Here is a 22,969-nt window from a genome sequence, read left to right on the forward strand (position 1 = left end):
GGGCTCAGGAGTTGCAGTTCCAGGCTCTAGAGCACAGACTCAATAGTTGAGGTGCATGGACTTAGTCACTCCATGGCATGTAGGATCTTCCTGGACCAGGAATCGAACCCATGTCTCCTGCATTGGCAGGTGGATTTTTACCACTGCACCTCCTGGGAAGCACTGAAATTTTTTTATTAGTGGTTGCTCTAGGGATTACAACATGCATCTTAATTTATCATAATATATTTCAGAGTGATAGTAATTCAATTCCAAACAAAAAATAATTTGCTCGAATAAAAAAGTTCATTCCATCCCTGCCTCTGCTATGCTATTGTTTCTGAGTTCCTACCACTCACTGCACAACAGGTCAAAAATTGTGAGATGAGGTGTTGGGGTGTGGAATCGTGACTTTATTTGGAAAGCCAGCAGACAGAGAAGATGGCTGACTAATGGCCTAAATTAATGGCCTAAATGTTAATTTGGGATATAATTCAAGTTTCTTTTATGCTAGTGAAAGGAGAAGCAGGAGGAGGTGAGATCAGACAGTGAGGAATAGTCTCAAGCAGCTGGGTACTGGTGGGAGTCTGAGGGAGGTTTTGAAACTTTTTGTTCTTGATCCGTTGACTGTGATGGACATTAGTGTGGTCTGATGGTCCTGCAGAACTAGATAAGATAGATGTTAATGTTTCTTGCTCAAGTTTCCTTACCACTTGTTCATATTTCCTTATCACAGTGGGGAGGCAGAGTTTCTTTGAAATGGGGCTATCATGTATACCCCAAACTTCAGGCCAAATTCTTTTAGTGACTAACATGTCTGTGTTCAGGACTCAGCAGAGGCTTATGACTCAGAGGATAAAGCAGCAGAAGGCGTAGAGTGTGGTGTCAGATTCTTCCCTGTTACACTATTATTGTCATATATGTTGCATCTATATGTGTTATAACTTCAACAATAAAGTTTAAATCATTGCTTTGTAATGTCTTATGCATTTTAAAGATTTTAACAGAATAAATAAGAAAATATATTGATAAATTCTCTTAAATTAACCTATATATTTACCGTTTCTGTTGCTACTCATTTTTTCCTGAGGATTCAAGTTACTGTCTGGTATCATTTCTTTTCAGCCTGTAGGCCTTCTTGTAGTATTTCTTATAGTATAGGTATGCACAATGAATTCTGTCTTTCTTTTTCTGAGAATGTCTTTATTTAACCTTAGCTTTTAAAGGATACTTTTGCTCTGTATAGCAATCTTGGTTGATAGGATGTTGTTCCTACCACCATTGCCTCTGACCACATTATTTCCAATAAGTTGGCTACTAGTCATATTGTTGATCCTCTGTATGTGCTTAGTCATTTTTCTTTTGCCGTTTTCAAAGTGGTTTTTTTTTTTTTTTGTCATTGGTTTTCAATAATTTAACTATAATGTGTCTCATTGTAGATCTTTTTGTAATTATTCTACTTGGGGTTGGTTGAGTTTCTTGTTACTGTAATGTTTGTCATCAAAATTTGTGTAGTTTTCAGACATTATTACTTCAAATATATTTCTTCCCCCCCCTCTACTGCCCTACTCCAAGTCGCATTACTTGTTAAACCTCATGGTGTTCTTCAGTTCTCTGAAACTATTCATTTTTTGTCATTCTTTTTCTCTCTGTTCTTCAGAATAGAAAATTTCTGGTGATAGTCACCCCTTTTTGGTATTATTATTATTTTGCCATTTCAAATATGCTATTGAGCTTCCAGTGAAATTTCATTTCATTTGTTATACTTTTTATTTATTTATTTATGGCTGCACTGGGTCTTCATTGCTGTGCATGGGCTTTCCTCTAGTTGCACAGACTGGGGGCTACTCTCCAGTTGCAACGCATGGGCTTCTCATTGCAGTGGTTTCTCTTGTTGCAGAACACAGGCTCTAGGTACATGGGCTTCACTAGTTGTGACGTGTGGGCTCAGTAGTTTCAGCTCATGGGCTCTATAGTGCTGGCTCAGTAGTTGTGATGCACTGGCTTAGTTGTCCCACGGCATGTGGGCTCTTCTTGGACCAGGGATTGACAGGCAGATTTCCACCACTGAGCCACCAGGGAAACCCCATTTATTATACTTTACAACTTTACAACTCTGTTTTATTTCTTTCTCTTTATTGGGGATCTCTATTTGTTGATTGATTGTTGCCACACTTTTTGAATTATTTTTAAGTGCTTTCTTTAGTTCTTTGAACATATTTTTAATCACTATTTTGAAGGGCTTATCTGCTAGATCCAATATCTGGTGACACTCAAAGACAGTTTCTTTTGACTTTTTGTCCATAAAAATCTGTCAAACACTCTTGTTTCTTTGCATGTCTTGTAATATTTTGTTGCAAACTGGAAATTTTTGATAATACATTTTTGCAACTCTGGTAGTTGTTACTTTCATTTATTTTTAGTAGCAAGCCTGGGCTAGAATTGTCTCAGCTGTGAAATCTGTCAAGCAATGTCTTTGCTCAGGTGTGTATTTGTATGTTTTTGTGTGCATATACACACATTTGTTTCTATTTGTAAGGTGAGCTACATAGAAGTAGCCCCTGGTCTCTGTAGTTTAATGATCAAACAAGATTGGATAGAGTTTGTGCTCAAATAATTCAGGCAGGTAAGGTTTCTGACTCCTATCATTGTATCTATGTGTGAGTGGAGGCTGGGCTTCCCAGGTGGTGCTAGTGGTAAAGAACCCACCTGCCAATGCAGGAGAAGTAAAAAGAGGGAAGATCCACTGGAGGAGGGCATGGCAACCCACTCCAGTATTCTTGCCTGGAGAATCCCATGGACAGCGGAGCCTGGCGGGCTATAGTCCAAAGGGCCACAAAGAGTCGGACCTGACTGAAGCAACTTATCATGCATATGAGTAGGGGAACATATCAGAGTTCTGGCCATTTTCAAGTCTGTTTGTCCCAGCCTTACTTTTTCTTTAAAGAATATCTACAGAATATTATTCATTATACCCCAGACTTAAAACTCCCAAATGCCTCCCATATCACCTTCCTATTTAAGGAAGGCCAGAGATAAAATGAGTTTCTGGGTAAGTTGATTCAGCAGCTCAGTGATATAATCAAGGGCCCAGATTCTTTCCATCTCTTTTATCTACTGTCTTAGGTATTAACTCCACCTGTAGTTTGGAAACAAGAAAGAGGGGCAGTCCCAGCATCACCTCCAGACACCTGGGGTGGGGGGTGTTGGCAGACACAAAGCGGCTAGGAATGTTGTGTTTCTATAAGTGGATGCTGGTTACATAGGTGTGTTCACTTTATGAAATTTCTTTAAGCTGTACACTTAAAATGTATTTACCTTTCTGTATATATAATATATCCAAAAAAGTTGATAAAGGGAAGCAATTTAAGGAAAACATTAGCAAAGCAATTCAACTGATGTTATCTGATTATGTAGTGCTGGTATATGATTATGTGAAGGTGTACAAGAATGGTATCTGGGAATCTGCCTTATACTATCAATATAGTCATTTTGGTGGGTGGAATTGAATAAACAGTAAACACCCATTGTTGATAATTCAGACTAAGAGAAGAGGCTCAGGAGAACAGAGTCTCCTCAAAGAGTACTATTTGCTTAGCTATTATTTCATTTAGCCTTTGATGGAAATAAATCTATTTGCCATTGTTGAGATGGCCTCTTGACTTCCCCTCTCTTTGGAACAAGCCTTAGGAAAGACAGACCCAGTCTCAGAAAATACTAAGAATATGTACTGTTCACCCATTGTTGCTGAAAGTGGGAGCCTGGCTGCTGACTGCTCAAAAGCCAATAAATAAGCAAGTTGGTAGAAAGGAAAGTTTGCTTTATTTTGGATGCTGGCAGTGGGGAGTGGGGAGGGCAGACTCATAGATGGAGGGAGGGGGCTACATGCAGAAAACAGTGCAGTCAGCTCTGACAGTCATCTTGAAGTTGGTCATGCAGTCACTCTGCTGGGCACCTGAAACTATCACAACATTGTTAACTGGCTATACTCCAATGTAAAATAAAAAGTTTTTCAAAAAAGAAATTGGTCTTGAATGGTCTGACCAGCATCATCTTGATTGTTTTAAATACAGTTAGTCTTTCATTTCAGGGCCAGTTTGTACTCATTTCTTTGAAGCTAGTTCTCAAGGAATTGTGGTGGCTTATGTCATGGCTACAGTCTGGTCATCATGTAGTTAGTTAACTTCTTGCACCTGGTGGGCATTTCAGTATCTACAGAACAATTCAAAAGCTATGGCTCAGGATATTGTCTGTAGGCTCTGAGAAAGAACTAAAGGTTCTTGACAATGCTTGATGACTAAACTATTATTATTCAGTCTTATTGGACTATTTTCCTTTGTTTCTGTATTGTCTTGCTTCTCTGACTAAACTTATTCTTTGGCCAAAGTTTTTCCACAGGCAAAAAACAGATGGAGGACATGGGGGTGGGTGGGATAAGGACCATAGGGTTCTTGCTTAGTTTAACCATCTTTTACTCCCAAGGTAGGCATTGCTAATTGATCCCAGCATTCTTACCCATTGATTCCAGATGGAAACTTGAATTCTTTGCAATACAGTGTCAAAAGAAGTTGCTACCAACAATTGAAGCCAGCACTTGAATGACATTTACTTGAAATTCTTGATCTACACCTCCATCCCTGTCTTAATCTGGAGGATGTTAAGACATGGATTCCACCTCTGCCAGGGCATACCCAGAAGACTTGCTATGCATAGAAGATAAGAGGGTGACAGCTTCTGAATAAAACTGGAGTTCAAATTCCATGTCTTCTGGATACCATCTCTGTGATCTCAATATCCCCTTCCCTGATATAGCTGCCTTCTCTGAACCCCAACTCTTCTCCTTTCAGCAATATAGAAGTATCAAGAGCATGGCCTTTACTTCTAGATGGAAGGGCCTTGTCAGGATCCATCTGCATAGCCCAAGTGTGACACCACATATAAACAGACCCCATAAGTGAAAGTGAAAGTTGCTCAGTCGTGTTCAACTCTTTGTGACTCCATGGACTGTAGCCCATGGAATTCTCTAGGCCAGAATACTGGAATGGGTAGCCTTTCCCTTCTCCAGGGGATCTTCCCAACCTAGGGGGCAAACCCAGGTCTCCTGCATTGCAGGCAGATTCTTTACCAGCTGAGCCACAAGGGATACCCCCCAGATCCCACAAAAACACCTTCTAATTTTTATGGCCTGAAGTACATGGACAACTATTTTTTTCATCGAAAAGTATCTTGGGAGACTTGTAACAACTTAAAACACTGGAAGATGAACTGTGTACCCTAGAAATATCTGAAAGAAATTAAGATAAAGTTTGATATGTCATGAATGCATAAAGTATATGTAGATACTATTTTATATTGACTATCATAAATATTCACAAATCTATTATAAAAGGTTAACATTATTAGAGAAATTTCAATCAAAATACAATGAGGTATCACCTCATACCAGTTAGAATGGCCATCATCAAATAAATCTACAAATAACAAATGCTGGAGAGGGTGTGGAGAAAAGGGAACCCTCCTTCACCATTGGTGGGAATATAAATTGGTACAACCACAATGGAGAACAGTATGGAAGTTCCTTAAGAAATTAAAAATAGAGCTACCATATGATCCAGCAATCTCACTCCTGAGCATATACCCTGAGAAAACCATAACTCAGAAAGACACATGTACATCAGTGTTCACTGCAGCAAAATTTACAATAACCAGGACATGTAAGCAACCTAAGTGTCTGTCAACAGAGGAATGGATAAAAAAGATGAGATATATATGTCCAATGGAATATTACTCAGCCATAAAAGGAATGAAATTCTGCTATTTGAAACAACATGGATGTAACTTGAGGGTATTTTGTTTAGTGAAATAAGTTAGAAAAAGACAAATTCTTTGCAGTCACCTATATGCAGAATCTAAAAAATAAAAGAATGAATATAACATTACAGTAATAGACTCACAGATACTGACAACAAACTAGTGTTTACCAAGGGCAGACAGGAGGAGTGAATGGAAAGAGAAGGGGATTAAGAGGTACAAACTGCTAGGTATATACCAAATAAGGTATAAGGATATAATGTACAGTACAGAGAATACAGCCAATATTTTATAGTAAGATTAGATGGAGTATAATCTGTAAAAATATAAGATCACTATGTTGTACATCTGGAACTAATACAATATTGTAAGTCAACTATATTTCTATATATTTTTAAAAATATTATTATTTAGTCACTAAGGTGTGTCTGACTCTTTTGCAACCCCATGGACTGTAGCCTTCCAGGTTCCTCTGTCCACGGGATTTTCCAGGCAGGAATACTGGAGTAGGTTGCCATTTCCTTCTTCAGGGGATTTTCCCCACCCAGGAATCAAACCCACATCTCCTGCATTGCAAGTGGATTTTTTACCACTGAGCCACCTGAGAAACCCCCAAAATGTATAGAAAATGTCTATACAGCTTATAAACGGCCAAAAATTACTAGAGTAAATTGCCTAAAAACACATGAGTTAAGAATAAGTATTCTGGCTTTACCTTCTGCTGGACTTTTTCACATTTCCTCTGTCTATTGACACAATTTCAGCATCAGACAAAACTGTGTAACTAGTTTGGCCCTTTCTATTTTCTGCTTTGCATGTATTATATATACAGACATTCTAGGAATGTTATCAACAGATGGTAAGATTTGGGTAGAGTTTGTTTACCTTTCCCATATTTCATAGTTTTCCTAGAAAATACTTTACATTATGTGTGCAGTTAAAAATAGTGATAATTTGATGGAAATGAAAATAACCATTCACTATGATAGAAAAGTAATTCAATCTATAAAGAAGAAGACCTCTAAGTCCACAAATTGAGCAACAGTGTGTTGACAGAGAAGTGCTGATTTACTCATCTTAGTGACGTCTACCAACAAAACTGTCCCAAGTGTGGAACTTAAAAGATCATACAAACTTCTGCCTCTAGAGAGATGGAGCTCAAGTACTTTTTTTATAAATCTCCTTAAGTTCAACTAAAAACTAAGGACATTATATAGAACACAAACTTAAGAAGACCCTGAAAGGTGGAAAAGAGAAATTGACTAAAGTCTTTAGGACCCAAGGAATGACATCGTGTTGAGTTCCTTGAGTTCTCTATTTCATGAAGGAAATATAAATAAGACAAGAAGTTGATTAAGTTGAAAACAGAAAAACAATAGAGAAAATCAAATAGCTGGTTCTTTGAAAAATTTGGTAATATTAACAAACCTGTAGCAAGAATGACAAAACAAAAGGAAAGACACCTTTATCAAGAGTGAAAGAGGAGATAGAGTTTCAGAACCTGCAGACATCAAAAGGATAATAAGAGAATAATCTGAACTGTACCCACAAAAATTTCACAACTTAGATGAAATCAACAGGTTCCTCCAAAAGGACCAGCTACAGTTAATTTGAACAGTTATATAACTGCTAAGAAAATGGAATTTTTAATTTAACAACTCCCTCCAAAAATCAAAATCCCCGGGCCAAGATGACTTCACTTTGACTTTTTTTTCACTGAAAAATAAAATCAGAGTTTTTTTTTTCACTAAAAATCATCCTGGAAATACCTGCATATCATGTAGATGCCTTTCTCATTGTTTTTTAATAGCTGCATAGTGTGTGTACTATAGTTTATTCAACTAATTCCTTTATTTGGACATTTAGATAGTATTCTGGTGTTTTCTCACTGCAAATAATGCTACAGTGAATAACCTTTTGTATATGTGTTTTCATATTGCTAGAATTTTTTTCTTTAGGGTAAAAATCCAATAAATGGAATTGCTGGCTCTAAGGATAAATGCAAAGAATGAACTACTTGATACATGTAGCAACTATGATGATTTTCCAGGAAATTATGCTGAGTGAAAAAGCTGACTTCAAAAGTTTCCACACTGTATAATTCCATTTATGTAACATTCTTGAAATGACAAAACTTTAGAAATGGAGGACAGTTTAGTGGTTGCCAGAGATGAAGGAAGTGGAGATAGCAGTACAAGGTTAAGAAGTTGTAGCTGAAAAAAAAGAAACAACAAAAAAAGCAACAAATAAGATCCTTTTATAGTGGAATTGTTCAGTATCTTTGCTATATCAGTTTCCTGTTTGTGTTATTGTCCCATAGTTTTTTAAGAGGTTACCCCTGGGGGACGGAGAAAGCAATGGCACCCCACTCCAGTACTCTCGCCTGGAAAATCCCATGGACGGAGGAGCCTGAAAGGCTGCAGTCCATGGGGTCCATGAGGGTCGGACACGACTTAGCGACTTCACTTTCACTTTTCACTTTCCTGCATTAGAGAAGAAAATGGCAACCCACTCCAGTGTTCTTGCCTGGAGAATACCAGGGACGGGGGAGCCTAGTGGGCTGCCGTCTCTGGGGTCGCACAGAGTCGGACACGACTGAAGCGACTTAGCAGACCACTGGGGGAAACTTTCTCTGTAAATATTTCTTACAACTGCTTGTGAATTTGGAATCATCTCAAAGTTTAATTTAAAGAGTTTAATTTTTAGAGAAGGAAATGGCAACCCGCTCCAGTATTCTTGCCTGGAGAATCCCATGGACAGAGGAACCTTGCGGGCTACAGTCCATGGGGTCTCAAGAGTCGGACACGACTGAGTGACTTTAACTACTTCACTAAGCTGATCACCTTTGCTTCAGACTGGTTTTCTGAGGCCAAAAGGATTATTTTTGCAGTCTGATCCTGGTCAGAACTTAACAGTGCATCCTGCCTTCTGTGTCAGCCTTGGTTGCTTCTGAGAAGGGGTGACTTTCTCACCCCTGCCCGCCTGCCCCTTCACCCCATGGAGGTGGTATACCAGGGCGGATAGCCCTATACCCTCTTCTAAAGTCACTTTCAAGACTAAAAACTTTGAGTACATACGATTGATGAGCCCTGTGTCAGTCCTGAGAAAGGAACTAGCCTTTTGAGAGTCAGGGAGAGAAAGCTCAGTAATGCCAGGAAGAAGGCCTGATCAGGGAGCGCCTGGAAACGTCAGAGACAATTGGCACATTCCTGACTTGTCTGTTTTGGATGTTGCTTGTTTCAGAAACAGAATTAGGTAAGCAAACCTGCCAGATATAACTGCGATGCAGCAGAATTAAGCCATACCCATGCCTCCAAGCTGTTTAAAGAACCATTTTGTAGCAGTTTGACTGGTGTGGATTTTTTTTTAATTTTTTTTTTTTGATATTTGAAGTGGAGTTAATATAAGAGTATTCAGAATTGAAAAAAAAAAAGTTTAATTTTTTTAAGAAAAGGATTTTACAAGTACTTGGGAAAAGGAAAAGTGGGTGACTCAAATAGGTCTTTTATTCTACAGGCAAATAAGTAGTTTCTTGCTCCCTGGATGTTTGCAGAGTATCATGAGATGTGTTCCATAATTTCATTGAAAGGAAATAAGATATATCCAGTGATCCATTTTGTTATTCAAGCTGTTATTATATTAGTCACTTAAAGCCTGCCATAACAAAATACCATGGACTGGGTGGCTTAAACAATAGGAACTTATTTCTCACAGTTCTGGAGTCTGAGAAGGCCAAGATCAAGGTGCCAGGGATTCAGCTTCCCAGTGAAAGGCTCACCTGGTTTTCAGATAGCATCTTGCTGTGTCCTCACATGGTGGAGAGAGAGAGAGAGGAAGCAAATTCTCTGGTATCTCTTATTAAAAGGGCACTAATCCCATCATAAGGACTCCAATATTATAACTTCATCTAAACTACATAAAGAAGGTTGAGTGCCAAAGAACTGATGCTTTTGAACTGTGATGCTGGAGAAGACTCTTGATAGTTTCTTGGACTGCACGGAGGTCAAAACAGCCAATCCTAAAGGAAATCAACCCTGAGTATTCACTGGAAGGACTGATGCTGAAGCTTAACACTTTGGCCACCTAATGTGAAGAGTCGACTCATTGGAAAAGACTGATGCTGGAAAAGATTGAGGGCAGGAGGAGAAGAGGGCAACAGAGGATGAGATGGTTGGATAGCATCACCGACTTAATGGACATGAGTTTGAGCAAACTCCAGGAGATAGTGAAGGACAGGGAAGCCTGGCGTGTTGCAGTCCATGGGGTCACAAAGACATGACTAAGCTACTGAACAACAATAAAGCTACACAAAGGCCCTATTTCCAAATACCATCATATTGAAACTTAGGGTTTCAACATATGAATTTAAGGTGGGAGATTAGGGACAAAATTCAGTTCACAGCAGTCATCAATGCACTTTCAGAGCAAACAAAAGAAATCAGATAATAGATTATATAATAAAGGACAATTCACTCACTGCCCTCTCTCACTCTTTCCTACCCTTGGGATGGTTGAGTTTAAGTCCCAGATACACAAGTGTTATATAGTAACAATGTTAATAAAAGATATTAAAAAAAAATCCTGATATAAAATAATATCGATGATTCACAAGAATAATGTTGGTCAAAAGAAGCAAGGCACAAAAGATGCACACATTATAAGATTCCAAATATATAAAGTTCAAAATCAGGCAAAACTAACCTATAATGTTAGATGTCAGGACAGTGCTTTACCCGTTTAGAATGGGCCAGTAGTGATAGCAGAGGGAGAACTAAAAAGTGGCTTCTGGATTTGAATATAGTGTTCTGTTTTGTGATCTGGTTGCTGATTACACAGGTGTGTTCACTTTATGAAAATTCACTGTACTCCTATGATTTGTACTTCTCTATATGCATATGACACATCAATAAAAATTTCTAAAAGAATCCTATAAAAAGAAGATCTGAATGAATGGAAATCTATGCCATATTCAGGATGCCTTGTTGAGGCATCATTTTATGCTGGAAAACTTTAGAAACTTGACCTCAAAGAATTAAAATATCAAGTAAAATTCTAAATTTAAATTCCTAATACTTAAGTTTCTGTGATATGCATAGCATCTGAGCTAAAAAAATGGGTAAGTGTGAATTCTGGAAACATCTAAGAAGGAAAACCATACATAGCAGTACATTCTTGTGAGATATTACTGTTTATTTCCTTTCCCTTTTTTCTCAGCTTCAGTGGGGCATTGTGGCAGGGCCAGAAGCAGAAATGCATATGGTAGGTGAGTCATCCTATTATCTGTAACTCATTGAATAAATGTTTCCCTGGATTGCAAGGGAAAACCTTGGAAGATACTCTTCCATCTCAAGACCTGGTGGTGGCCCCAGGTGAGTCTAGGAGACTGGGCAGCCAGTCTTGCTAGTGATTCACCAACCTGGAATGTGGAACTAAAAGAATAGGGCCACATGACCCAACGGCATTATGCCAGCCACGTTAAAGTTTATCTGTAAACTATGTGGCAACACAATCGATAACAGCAGGGAAAGGTACAGGATTCAGTGTTAGATAAACCCAACAGTATTGACTTACACCAGATAGCCTATTAGCTTGGCAAGAACAAGTCTCAGATTATTTTCAGTTCATTTGAAACCCTTCTCTGATTGCTTTGACCCTTACAATTTGGAATCAATTGTATTTCCCTTTGTTTTCCCACATTATTTCACTTCTTGCTACAGAGGATAGGGCATATTTCCTACTCTGTGGCTTAGTGCCCATTCCTATGGCTTGTGACTACGTACGTGCACCAGAGTGTGCTTGCGTCCTGTGTGTATGTGTGCGTGTGAGAGAGAGAGAGAGAGAAAGGAAGAGAGAGAGAAATATGTGAATGAATAAATGTTTTAGACTATATCCTTTGAGGGTTTAAGTGGAAACATAAAGCAAGATAATCAGCTGAAAAATTTTACACAGATAAAATTTGGGTACATTTATATTAATAAGCATTTATATTCTTTTTATATGAAAATCCTTATTTTATCAATACACTGATGGTAATGCACATGAAATTTGTCATTCAGCTCTGTTTTATTCCTATAGAATGTAAAGTGTGAGACAGGGATATATTCTGATGATTGAGAGAAATACATGGTGCTTCCCTGTTTTACAGATGAGGACAGCAATGGGGTAGAGACTTACCCAAGGCTAGTGATGATTTAGGAACTAGCACCCAGATCTCCTGATTCTGCTGCAATGCTTTGACCCGAAGCTCAATTATTATGCTTAGATTTATACCTTTGATGAGGAACTTCTCATCAAGGGTACATTTGTCTTCCAGAGGCTCAAAATTATTTATAGATATGCCATTCACAAACTTTCTGATGTCAACCTAAAGCAGGAAACAGATCAGACAAGAAAGTACCATGATTAAATGGCAGGATTATTAAGCAGAGTATCAGGAAAAAACACAGAAGTGTTTTCTGCTTTGCGTCCTGCCACTCTTTTGGCTAATAACTCATCTAGCCTCTCTGAGCTTCAGATTATTTTAAACTGAAGTCAGTGGATCAGAAAACCTCTAAGACCATTCTACTTCTTACAAAAATAAGGGAGATAAAGGACTTGGCTACTAAGAACCTTTTGCCATTTGTAAGATGAGTGAAAAATTCCTGCTGCTAATAGAGAGGAAACTTTCTTCACTACATGTTGGAGGAGATTTGAGGCTGACCCTGTAAATTCTGTCACATATGGCTTCACTATTAACCACAGGCATTTAATCATCTAGATACTGTAAGCATAGCTGTGTACTAATGACTAATATGACCTAGTATTATGTCGATGAAAATTCAATTAACTATCAAATTAAGAAGAAAAATAAGGGAATTTTATTCAGGCCAAACAAAAGATTATAACCCAGAAAGAAGATTCTCAGAAATCTCTGAGAACTGTTCTGTTAGAAGCCTCCTGAAGGCATAGTTGTATACATTTTCATTACAAAGAATCATACGTCAAAATGGCATACTGATATTTTACATAAAGTTCATCAAGGATACATATTCTACATAAGCGTGTACAAAACAAGAAGCAAGTCATTATGACCCTTCAGCAATACGTGAACCATGAACTTCCAGATGTTCAAGCTGGTTTTAGAAAAGGCAGAGGAACCAGAGATCAAATTGCCAACATCCGCTGGATCATGGAAAAAGCAAGAGAGTTCCAGAATAACGTCTATTTCTGCTTCATTGACTATGCCAAAGCCTTTGACTGTGTGGATCACAATAAACTGTGGAAAATTCTTCAAGAGATGGGAATACCACCTGACCTGCCTCTTGAGAAACCTATATGCAGGTCAGGAAGCAACAGTTAGAACTGGACATGGAACAACAGCTGCTAAGTCACATCAGTCGTGTCCGACTCTGTGCGACCCCATAGACGGCAGCCCACCAGGCTCCTCTGTCCCTGGGATTCTCCAGGCAAGAACACTGGAGTGGGTTGCCATTTCCTTCTCCAATGCATGAAAGTAAAAAGTGAAAGTGAAGTCGCTCAGTCATGTCCGACTCTTAGCGACCCCATGGACTGCAGCCTACCAGGCTCCTCCGTCCATGGGATTTCCCAGGCAAGAGTACTGGAGTGGGTTGCCATTGCCTTCTCCATGGAACAATAGACTGGTTCCAAATAGGAAAAGGAGTGCGTCAAGGCTGTATATTGTCACCCTGCTTATTTAACTTATATGCAGAGTACATGAGAAATGCTGGGCTGGAAGAAGCACAAGCTGGAATCAAGATTGCCGGGAGAAATATCAATAACCTCAGATATGCAGATGACACCACCCTTACGGCAGAAAGTGAAGAGGAACTAAAGAGCCTCTTGATTAAAGTGAAGGTGGAGAGTGAAAAAGTTGGCTTAAAGCTCAACATTCAGAAAACGAAGATCATGGCATCTGGTCCCATCACTTCATGGGAAATAGATGGGGAAACAGTGTCAGACTTTATTTTTCTGGGCTCCAAAATCACTGCAGATGGTGAGTGCAGCCATGAAATTAAAAGACACTTACTCCTTGGAAGGAAAGTTATGACCAACCTAGATAGCACATTCAAAAGCAGAGACATTACTTTGCCAACAAAGGTCCATCTAGTCAAGGCTATGGTTTTTCCAGTGGTCATGTATGGATGTGAGAGTTGGACTGTGAAGAAAGCTAAGAGCTGAAGAATTGATGCTTTTGAACTGTGGTGTTGGAGAAGACTCTTGAGGGTCCCTTGGTCTGCAAGGAGATCCAACCAGTCCATCCTAAAGGAGATCAGTCCTGGGTGTTCTTTGGAAGGAATGATTCTAAAGCTGAAACTCCAGTACTTTGGCCACCTCATGCGAAAAGTTGACTCATTGGAAAAGACTCTGATGCTGGGAGGGATTGGGGGCAGGAGGAAAAGGGGACAACAGAGGATGAGATGGCTGGATGGCATCACCGACTCATTGGACGTGGGTTTGGGTGAACTCTGAGAGTTGGTGATGGACAGGGAGGCCTGGCGTGCTGCAATTCATGGGATCACAAAGAGTCGGACACGACTGAGCAACTGAACTGAACTGAACTGAACAGAGATGGGAAAGAATGCCATTCTTTTAAGTTACATTTCTACCAACAGAATATAGGGGTGGGGGGGTGGAAAAACCAGAACATTTTACATTTAATTTTTCTTGTTCTGCCTTAAAATATAAATTTTATCAGTTAGAAGCAGAGTATGAAGTGAAGGGGGAAATGACATCAGGTGACTACAAATGCTGTATTACACACTTTAAATTGCTTGTTTCTTTAGCTATTCACAATAATTCACTTATGTAAGAGTCGTTGCTCACATTTTACAAACAAGTAAATAGGTACAGGGGTTTCCCAGGTGGCGCTAGTGGTAAAGAACCTGCCTGCTAATGCAGGAGACATAAGAGGCATGGGTTCGATCTCTGGGTTGGGAAGATCCCCTGGAGGAGAGCACAGAAACCCACTCTGGTACACTTGCCTGGAGAGTCCCGTGAACAGAGGAGCCTGGTGGGCTACAGTCCATGGATCCCACAGAGTTGGACACGACTGAAGCGACATAACACAGCAAAGGTTAAGCAAAGAGGTTAAGGGCATTTTTAAGGTAGCAGTACTAATAAGAGGCATAATATCAATTTTAACTCACGTTTGACACTCAAGCCTAGATTGTTTCTCTACCACACTGCCTTATAGAGTGCATGCTATTGAAATAATTACATAACTTCTTTTCCTCTAGACATTCATTCTACTTTGCAAAGCACTTTGTGTATACTTATTTCATCACACAGAATATTAGAAGTACATATCCTCAATGATTGGGCTCTAATAAATCAATTTTAACTGCTTCATAGAGGATATTCTTCAGTGAAGTATTTTTGTTTTATTTCTTTTGCTATGAGTATGTGCAGTTGAATTAATGAACACTAATACAGTGAGATACCACATGCTCAAGTATCTTTCCACTGTTTGAATATTTGCATTGATGATGCAAAAGAAATGGTCGGTAAAACTTGAAATCAGTTTGCCAATAAATTTAGCAGTTTATATACAATGGGGAAAAATTCCTTGAAAAACAAAACTATCTACATGGATCCAAGAGGAAATAGAAAATCTGAATAGTCTCATATATATTAAAGAAACTGAATCTGTAATTTAAAACCTATCTTGAAAAAAATTCTCCAGAACTGGTGAATTCTTCCAAACATTTCCAAAAGAAATGATACAGATCATACATAAATTGGGGTTCAGTGGTGGCTCAGATGGTAAAGCATCTGCCTGCAATGCAGGAGACCCGGGTTCAATCCCTGGATCAGGAAGATCCCCTGAAGAAGGGAATGGCAACCCACTGCAGTATTCTTGCCTGGGAAATCCCATGGACAGAAGAGCCTGGAGGGCTACAGTCCATGGGGAGGGGGCTACAGCCCATTGGGTCACGAAGAGTTGGACACCACTGAATTACTAACACTTTCATTTTCACTTTTCATACATAAATTCTTTAATATAACAGAAAAAAGAAAAATGCATCTCAACTTGTTTTGTGAGTCTAGCATATTCTTGATACCAAAACTTGGAAAGGAGTTTATAAGAAAGGAAGATCATAGGTCGACACCTGTTGTGAACACATACACAAAAATATAAAAGTAGAAAAGGATGTTATATAACTGAAACATTTCGAGAATTTTTTCACTCGTAATTTTCTTGAGGTTCATCCAAGTTATTGAATGCATCAACAGTTCTTTGTTTTTACTTTTGTTTTTTTTCTGGGTAGTATTTCATGATATGGATTCACCACAATTTGTTTAATAATTTTCCTGTTAAATGACATCAGGGTTGTTTCCAGCTTTTGAATTTTATGAACAAAGCTGCTATAAACATCTGTGTACAGGTTTGTGTGTTAATATAAATTTTCATTTCTCAGGGATAAATAGCCAAGAGTTCAATTGCCAGGTCATATGATAATTGCATATTCAGTTTTTTTTTTGTTTGTTTTGTTTTTTTATTTATTTTGGCTGTGCTGGGTCTTCGTTGCTGCATGAGCTTTTCTGTAGTTGCAGCAAGTGGGGGCTAAACTCTGGTTGCAGTGCATAGGCTTGCAGTGGCTTTTCTTGTTGTGGAGCGTGGGCTCTAGGGTGTTTGGGCTTCAGTAGTTGCGTCACATAGACTCAGTAGTTGAGGTTCCCAGGCTCTAAAGCACAGGCTCAGTAGTTGTGGTTCACGAGCTTAGTTGCTTCGCAGCATGTGAGATCTTCCCAGATCAGGGATAGAACTTGTGTCTCCTGCATTGACAGGCGGGTTCTTTACCACTGAACTATCAGGGAAGCCCACGTATTCAGTTTTTAAAGAAACTTGCAAAGTGTTTTTCAAAGTGGCTTTTTACATTGTGTTAGAGATCCAGTTTTTCTACATCCTCACCAGCATTTGGTGATCCTCCTATTTCTTATGTAAGCCACTGATTAAATGTCTAGTAATATCTCACTGTGGTTTTAATTTGCATTTCCCTAATGGTTAATGATATTGAACATGTTTTCATATGCCTGCTTGCCATCTTTATATCCTGTTCAGTGAAATGTGCCTTTAAGTATTTTGCCAATTTTCTAATTGGATTTTTTTTTTTTTTTACTGTTGAGTTTTGAGAGATTTTTATACATTCTAGAAGCAAGTGCTTTGGTGAATATGTGCTTTGCAAATATCTTTCTCCCAGTCTGTGGCTTGCCTTTTCATCTTCTTCGTATGGCCTTTCATAGAGCAAATGTTGATTTTCATGAGGTCCAATTTATCAGTTTTTGCTTATTGAAGCTTTATTGAGGTGTAATTGATATACAAAAATGCACATATTTAATGTACACATTTGATGAGTTTGGATATACACATATACCCATGATACCATCACCACAATCAAAGTGATAAACATACCCATCAACTCCAAAAATTTACTTGTTTTTTTAATGGTTATTTCTGTGGTAATAACACTTAATATGAAATCTATCTTCTTAACATATTTTAAAGTTCACAATACCATAAGGTTAACTCAGGCACTATGTTGTATAGCAAATCTCTATTTTTCACCTTGCATAACTGAAACTTTATACCCATTGAACAACAACTCCCCTTTTCTTCTCCCCTGTCAGCCCCTGGCAAGCAACATTCTGTTTTACATCTATGAGTTTGACTATTTTAGATGCCTCATTTATAGTGTTTGCCCTTCTGTGACTGGCTTATTTTACTTAGTACAACGTCCTCTCATTTCATCCATGTGGTCACAAAAGAAAGGATTTCCTTCTTTTTAAGGCTGGATAATATTCCATGACATGTACACACCATATTTTCTTTATCCATTTATTTGTCTCTTGGACATTTGGGTTTTTTCCATATCTTGACTATTGTGAATAATGCTGCAGTGAACCTGGAAGTACAGATATCTCTTCAAGTTCATGATTTCTGTATATGCAGAAGTAGAATTGCTAGATCATATGGTAGTTCTATTTTTAAATCTTGCTTTTGATATCATGTCTAAAATGATCTGTGCACTGAAAAGTATACGACACTGATGAGAGAGATTGAAGAAGATATAAACAGATGGAAAGACATCTCATGTTCTTGGATTGAAACAATTCATATTGTAAAAATGTCCATACTACCTAAAAGTAGATTCAGTGCAATCCCAATCAAAATTCCAATGGCATTTTTCACAGAAAAAAAATGATCCTAAATTTTGTTTGGAACTATAAAAGGTGGCAAATAGCTGAAAACAATCCTGAAAAAGAAGAACAAAGATGAAAGCATCACACTACCTGATTTTAAGCTATATTGTTGTTCAGTCACTCAGTTGTGTCTGATTCTTTGCAATCTCATGGACTGCAGCATGCCAGGCTTCCCTGTTCTTCACTATCTCCTGGAGTTTGCTCAGACTCATGTCCATTGAGTTGATGATGCCATCCAACCATCTCATTCTCTGTCCCTGCCTTCTCCTCCTGCCTTCAATCTTCCCCAGCATCAGGATCTTTTCCAATGAGTCGGCTCTTCACATCAGGTGACCAAAGTATTGGAGCTTCAACTCCAATGAATATCTAGGTTTGATTTCCTTTAGGATTCTCTGGTTTGATCTCCTTGCAGTCCAAGGTATTCTTAAGAGTCTTTTTCTTCTCCAGCACCACAGTCCGAAAGCATCAGTTCTTTGACACTCAGACTTCTTTATGGGCCAACTCTCATATCTGTACATGACTACTGGAAAAACCTGACTATACAGACCTTTGTCAGCAAAGTGATGTCTCTGCTTTTTAATATGCTGTCTAGGTTGGTCATAACTTTTTATCCCAAGAAGCAAGCATCTTTTAACTTCATGGCTGCAGTCACCATCTGCAGTGATTTTGGAGCTCAAGAAAATAAACTCTGTCACTGTTTCCATTTTTTCTCCATTTGTTTGCCATGAAGTGATGGGACCGGATGCCATGATCTTAGTTTTTTGAATGTTGAGTTTTAAGCCAGCTTTTTCACTCTCCTTCTTCACCTTCATCAAGAGGCTCTTTAGTTTCTCTTCGCTTTCTGCCATAAGGGTGGTGTCATCTGCATATCTGAGGTTATTGTTATTTCTCCTGGCAGTCTTGATTCCAGCTTGAGCTTCATCCTTGGGCGTTTCACATGATGTACTCTGCATATAAGCTAAATAAACAGGGTAACAATATACAGCCTTAATGTACTCCTTTCCCAGTTTTCAACCAGTCCATTGTTCCATGTCTGGTTCTAACTGTTGCTTCTTGACCTGCATACAGGTTTCTCTGGGGTTCCTATCTCTTTCAGAATTTTCCACAGGTTGTTGTGATCTACACAGTCAAGTGCTTTCACATAGTCAATGAAGCACAAGATGTTTTTCTGGAATTCCCTTGCTTTTTCTATGATCTAACAGATGTTGGCAATTTGATCTCTGGTTTCTCTGCATTTTCTAAATCCAGTTTTTACATCTAGAAATTCTAGAAATTGTTGAAGCCTAGCTTGAAGGATTTTGAGCATTACCTTGCTAGCATTTGAAATCAGCGTGATTGTACAGTAGTTCTAACATTCTTTGTGTTCAAAAGGCATTGCCCTTCTTTTGGATTGAAATGAGAACTGACCTTTTCCAGTCTGGTGGTCGCTGCTGAGTTTTCCAAATTTGCTGGCATATTAAGTGCAGCACTTTTTAACAGCATCATCTTTTAGGATTTGAAAAAGCTCAACTGGAATCCCATCACCTCCACTTGCTTTGTTCATAGTGATGCTTCCTAAGGCCCACTTGATTTCACACACCATGATGTCTGACTCTTAGATAAGTGATCACACCATTGTGGTTATCCAGGTCATTAAGACCTTTTTTATACAGTTCTTTCTATGTATTCTTGCCACCTCTTCTTAATGTCTTCTGCTTCTGTTAGGTCCATGCCATTTCTGTCCTTTATTGTGCCCATCTTTGCATGAAATGTTCCCTTGGTATCTCTCATTTTCTTGAAGAGATCTCTAGTCTTTTCCATTGTATTTTTTTCCTCTATTTCTTTGCATTGATCACTGAGGAAGGCTTTCTTATCTCTCCTTGCTATTCTTTGGAACTCTGCTCTCGGCTGGGTATATCTTACCCTTTCTTCTTTGCCTTTCACTTCTCTTCTCTTCTCAACTATTTGTAAGGCCTCTTAAGAAAACCATTTTGCCTTTTTGCATTTCTTTTTCTTGGGGATGGTTTTGATCACTGCCTCCTGTGCAGTGTTATGAACCTCTGTCCATAGTTCTTAAGGTACTCTGTCTATCAGATCTAATCCCTTGAACCTATTTGTCACTTCAACTGTTTAAGCTGTATTACAAAACTATAGTAATGAAAGCATTATGGTACTGGCAAAGAAACAGATACTGGAATAGAACTTAAAGTGCAGAAATAGACCCACTCATATAGAGTCAACTAATTTTTGACCCAGGGGTCAAGAACATACAATGGAGAAAGGACTGACTCTTCAGTAAATGGTACTAAGAAAGCTAGATATCCACATACAAAAGAAGGAAACTGCACCCATATCTTACACCACTCAGAAAAAACAGCATATGATCCAGCAATCTTGCACCTGGCTATATATCTGGAGGAATTGAAATTAGTATTTTCAAGAGATATCTGCACCCTTATGTTCATTTCAGCATTATTCACAATAGGCCAGATATGGAAACAGCTTAAATGTTCTTCAGTGAGTGAATGGGTAAAAAAGAGGGATATGATATATATGTATATATACATATATATGTATACACACGCATATATTTTTTCTTTTTTTAATTTTATTTTATTTTTAAACTTTACAATATTGTATTAGTTTTGCCAAATATCGAAATGAATCCGCCACAGGTATACCTGTGTTCCCCATCCTGAATCCTCCTCCCTCCTCCCTCCCCATACCCTCCCTCTGGGTCATCCCAGTGCACCAGCCCCAGGCATCCAGTATCGTGCATCGAACCTAGACTGGTGACTCGTTTCATACATGATATTATACATGTTTCATTTTTTCATTGTATGTGTACACACTCACATACACACACACACAATGGAATATAATCCAGCTATAAGAAAGAAGAAAGTCTTGCCATTTGCAACAAAATGGATAAACTGGAGGGCATTATGCTAAGTGAAATCCTCCAGACAGAGGAAGACAAATACAGTATGGTGTCACTTACATGTGGAATATTTTTTAAAAGCTGATTTCATAGAAATAAAATAGAATGGTGATTGCCAGTGGTTGGGAGGAGGGGAAATGAAGCAATGTAGGTCACAAAATTTTAATTATAAGAACAAATTCTGAGGAGCTAATGTACATTATGGTGACTACAGTTAATGCTGTATATATAATACAGTATAAAATAGCATTATACACTTGAAAGTTGCTGGATGTAGGTCTTAAGCATTCTCATCACAAAAAATTTACCTATATTAACTATATGAGTGATATATTAATATTAGCTATATGAGTTAGTGATATGTTAATTATCTTGATCTTGGTAATCATTCTACAATTTATATGTGTATCAAATAATTACACACATATATAAACAATTATATTTGTCAATTATTTCTCAATAAATTTTAAAAGGTGAAAGTACAGACCTTAGACTAAGGAAAAATATTTTCAAATCTTATAGATAAGAAACTGATATCTACTATATATATAAAAAATCTACTTCTCAATAACAAAAAGACAACACAACTTAAAAATGAGCAAGTATTTAAATAGAATCCACGGAAGATATGCAGGTGGTCAATAAATACCTGAAAAATGCTTTACATCATTAGTCATTAGGGAAATGCACATCAAAACCACAATGAAATACTACTTCACACCCCCATAGAATGGCTAGAATCAGAAAAACATGTATTAACAAGTGCTGGTGAGGATGTGGTGAAATTAAAACCATTGTAAACTCTTGGTGGTAATGTAAAATGGTGCTTCCACTTTGGAAAATAATTTGGCAATTCCTCAAAGTTTGAAAATGATATGACTCAGCAATTTCATTCCTAGGTATATACTCAAAAGAAATGAAAACATGTATTCATATAAACAGTTGTTTCATAGCAGCATTATTCACAAGACCAAAAGGTAGAAACAACTTGAACATTTATCAACTGATGAATTAATAAACAAAATTTGGTATATCCATGTCTGTTCAATTCAGTTGCTCAGTCGTGTCCGACTCTTTGCGACCCCATGAATCACAGCACACCAGGCCTCTCCGTCCATGAGCAACTCCCGGAGTTCACCCAAACACATGTCCATTGAGTCGGTGATGCCATCCAGCCATCTCATCCTCTGCCGTCCCCTTCTCCTCCTGCCCTCAATCTTTCCCAGAATCAGGGTCTTTTCAAATGAGTCAGCTCTTCACATCGGGTGGCTAAAGTACTGGAGTTTCAGCTTCAACATCGGTCCTTCCAAAGAACACCCAGGACTGATCTCCTTTAGGATGGACTGGTTGGATCTCCTTGCAGTCCAAGGGACTCTCAAGAGTCTTCTCCAACACCACAGTTCAAAAGCATCAATTCTATACATCAGTGTCTCTTTTGGTGTCTCGTACACAGGGTTATTGTTACCATCTTTCTAAATTCCATATATATGCGTTAGTATACTGTATTGGTGTTTTTCTTTCTGGCTTACTTCACTCTGTATAATAGGCTCCAGTTTCATCCACCTCATTAGAACTGATTCAAATGTATTCTTTTTAATGGCTGAGTAATACTCCATTGTGTATATGTACCACAGCTTTCTTATCCATTCATCTGCTGATGGACATCTAGGTTGCTTCCATGTCCTGGCTATTATAAACAGTGCTGTGATGAACATTGGGGTACATGTGTCTCTTTCCCTTCTGGTTTCCTCAGTGTGTATGCCCAGCAGTGGGATTGCTGGATCATAAGGCAGTTCTATTTCTAGTTTTTAAAGGAATCTCCACACTGTTCTCCATAGTGGCTGTACTAGTTTGCATTCCCACCAACAGTGTAAGAGGATTCCCTTTTCTCTACACCCTCTCCAGCATTTATTGCTTGTAGACTTTTGGATCGCAGCCATTCTGACTGGCGTGAAATGGTACCTCATTGTGGTTTTGATTTGCATTTCTCTGATAATGAGTGATGTTGAGCATCTTTTCATGTGTTTGTTAGCCATCTGTATGTCTTCTTTGGAGAAA

Source organism: Bos javanicus, chromosome X (genome assembly GCF_032452875.1).
Source record: "Bos javanicus breed banteng chromosome X, ARS-OSU_banteng_1.0, whole genome shotgun sequence".
Lineage (NCBI taxonomy): Eukaryota > Metazoa > Chordata > Mammalia > Artiodactyla > Bovidae > Bos > Bos javanicus.